Source organism: Galeopterus variegatus, unplaced genomic scaffold, assembly GCF_000696425.1.
Source record: "Galeopterus variegatus unplaced genomic scaffold, G_variegatus-3.0.2 Scaffold6524, whole genome shotgun sequence".
Taxonomy (NCBI): Eukaryota; Metazoa; Chordata; class Mammalia; order Dermoptera; family Cynocephalidae; genus Galeopterus; species Galeopterus variegatus.
Window position 1 is genome coordinate 136,389 of NW_007732635.1, and position 3,282 is coordinate 139,670.

The 3,282-nt window shown below is 53.7% G+C and overlaps 1 long non-coding RNA gene across 1 annotated transcript; it reads left to right on the top strand.

Annotated features, from left to right (window-relative positions):
* The first annotated feature begins 60 nt into the window (after positions 1-60).
* LOC103606361 lies at positions 61-1,637 on the top strand. Its single transcript, XR_551877.1, has 3 exons — positions 61-147; positions 989-1,054; positions 1,444-1,637. It is a non-coding gene; the product is annotated as an uncharacterized LOC103606361 (long non-coding RNA).
* The last annotated feature ends 1,645 nt before the right edge of the window (positions 1,638-3,282 follow it).

Consider the following 3,282-nt stretch of genomic DNA (forward strand, 5'->3'; position numbering starts at 1 on the left):
CGCTGCGCCGCCCGCGTCTGCGACATGCGCGCTCCGAGCCTCTCCGGCCGCCTCAGGAAGACGGACAGACAGCGACCTAAACGACACGGGGAACTTCCAGACGGGACAACGAACACAAGGACACCAGAGATAGGTGGAGAGGGACAGGTGCGTCAAGGGCATGGAGCACAAAGACGACTTGTGATAATCACACGCTTGTAATAAATAGACATAAATAAATAAAAAGAAAAGCAAGTCAGTCTGGATAGTCCCACTTTTCTCCCAATGCAGACGTCTCTTTTTTGTTTCTTTGACGAATAATCATAAAATTTAAAATTTACATATTTTCTCAGAGATAAAGAGCTTAATATGCTATGAATCAATCAAGGCACTTTTTTAGTTTATGAGAATAATATTTGATTTTTGCTGCTTTAGATTTTAACCGTGAACTGGGTTTTATTCACCAACTAATTTTAAATCGAGTGGCATTTATTTAGACTCACTCTGAGGCCCCGTCCCCTTGGTGGTGATGGTGGGGACAGTGGGCACAGCAGCCTGACCCTCTGCCCTCTCCGGGTCCCCACATGCGGAGGAGGAGGACGGGGCTGAGGAGGAAGAAGAGGCTGCCGAGGTCGGAGAGGGGCAGGGAGGCCGGGCGGGGAAATCGGGGCTCAAAGGAGCAGAGTCAGGGTGGGCTCGAAGGGACCTGAGGACCCCTGAAGGGGTCTCTGCCAGAGCTTCCTGCCCTTCCCAATGACACAATTCTAGCTCCTCAGATGAGGCAGAAGAGGCTGCCGAGGGGCCGGCGCTGCAGAGAGCTGCTGGCGAGGGGGCTGGGGCTGGCTGCCGGGCCTGAGGGGCTGTCGGGGACGCAGCAGGGGTTGGGAGCCCTTTGGACTTGGACTCAATCCCTGAGGGGCACGGGCGGGGCTGGGCCTGGAGCTGGAGCAGGGCCGGGACAGGGGAGGTCCCCTCTGCCATTTTACAAGTGCTGCAACTTTCTCCACAGGATGAAGCGGATCCCAAGCGGCAGAAGGCAGAAAATGGGGCGTGGGCCTGAGCCCTGACAGTGGAGGTGGGGGGAGCAGACAAGTCCTGCCCCTCTGCACCTGGTCCCTGCGCTGGGCCCAGCCCAGAGCCACACCCCTTCTCTCTCCCCAGCCTTCTCCTTTCTGCCTCTCCAGACACTGCTCTTCCACCCTCAGAGTACTGGTTCCCTTTCCTCAGGGAGGATGACCAAAGTAGACCCTGAATTTGCCTTCAGAGCCCGCCCTTTCATAATCCTCTGCAGTTAAGGGGGCCCCCATGCCTGGGGTGGCCGGAAGGGGCTAAGAGAAGGCCTGGGACCAGATGGAGAGGGCAGGGGGGGCTGGGAAAAAATAGGACTCAGACTCCTTCCTACTCTCTTTCTCTTCATCCTTCCCCTCCTACCCTCCATCTCTCTCTCTCCGTCTCTTATTACAGTGGCGACCAAGAAGATTTTCTGCCTTAGAGCATGGGGTTCACCTTCCTCAGGCTCAGAGCAACCTAGAGGAGCTGAAGCAAGAATCAGAGCTGGACCCAGAACTAGAGGAGCCGGAGCCAGAGCAGCTCTGAGCCAGAGCCAAGGCGGCCGCAGATAGCAGCAGCTCAGTCCAAATAAACTCCCTGTCAGCAAGTCTGAGTTTGGCTCTTTCTCACCCAGTGAAGTCTCCTGTCTCTCCCCAGCCTCTGGGGGCTCCCTTCTCCCACCCCAGCCTCATAACCTACTTTCCCCAACCAATCTCCCTCATTTCCCCCTTTCTCTTTCTGTTTCTTCCTTGATCTCTCTTGCTTTGTCTCTCCTGGGTAATCATTTTTCTGAAGCACCAAAAAGCCCTCACCCCTTACCTCTACAGCTCTCTCCTCCAAACTTCCATCCACATTGTGCTGGCTGCCCTGGTTTCCTTTATATTTCTGTCCCTCTGGCGCACCCCACCCCACACTCAGCTGCACTTCAGCACTTGCCCTTGGCCCCTGGGCTGCAACAAGTATGTTCGTGCACATGTGCACACACGCACACAACCACACACACGTACACACACATGTACACACACAGAGGAGCTGTGTCAAGTCCTCCAGGAGATCAGGTCTCACAACCTTTCTGGGCATCCGGCTAAGGTTCCTCCTTCTGCCCTAACCCCCATGTTCCTCAGCCCTTGGTGGTTTTTCTGGTCTCAGGCATGAGAACACACCGACACCCAGTAGTCACTGCTAGTCACACCCCACCAGAGTTCACTGGGCCAGCTGCTGCAGGCCTAAGGAGTTTTAACATTGTAGGGGACAGGGCAGAGCACAGATCTGCCCCTGCAGGCACTGCATTTATAGTGCATGTGCTCTGTGTGCAGCAAATGAGTGTGCAGCCAGCAGCTGTCACATGTCCTATACACCCTTCAGAAGAGGGACTGAAAGATGCATGCCTCAGGAGATACAGCCCTGGACACCACCCTCCTGCCCCCCACAAGGTTATATTCCAAGTCTGACAAAGGGGCAGGTTGTGGACAAAGGCTGTAGGCGGGGAGAACAGCAGGCAGCAAGACAGCTGGCGTGGCTGAGGCTGTGGGGCAGGAGCCCCGACTTCACATTCCAGCTCTTTTTATGTGCCCGTAGCCAACCACCTTGAGCCTCAGTGTCCTCACCTAGTAAGTGGAGTAAATGTTAACGACCCACCAAAATGGATTGTGATGAATATCAGATAATAAAATGGCTTTGAAAATTATGAAGTATTCCAGCCAACCCGCCAAAAAAAATTAAAAAGCACAAAACTGTGTAGTGCTCCACACATATAACATACTTGTGAGGGACAAAGTAGGCCTGCTATGGTCATGACAATAATTACATTGAAGAACCCAAGCCCACCTATGCCTCCTCTCTGTCTGTCTGTCTTGGAGAGAGCATTCTTGCAACAGAGCACACATGGCCTTGGCCCACGGCACCCACAAGGCTGGCTCAGGGACCCAGACATCTGCCTGCAATGAGCATGGGGCCTGGGACTTAGGCTGCAGACAGCCCTGTCAGGAAAAGAAAATATTGAAAGCAAGTGGGAGCAAGCCTGCAGGAGGTGCATGGTGGCACATGCACATGCCATGTCCCACTGAGCCTGTGTACAAAGTGATGCAAAGAGACAAGCCATGAAGCTGAAGACCTGTTCCTGTGGAGACACAATGGCTAGAGACTTGGATACAGAGAATGGAGAAAGGCACACCTTTGTTCTGTGCAGAGCCTTAGGGAGAGAAGGGCACCCTCTGAAGCTTGAATAATGAAACATTTAAAGCAACCTGAGGT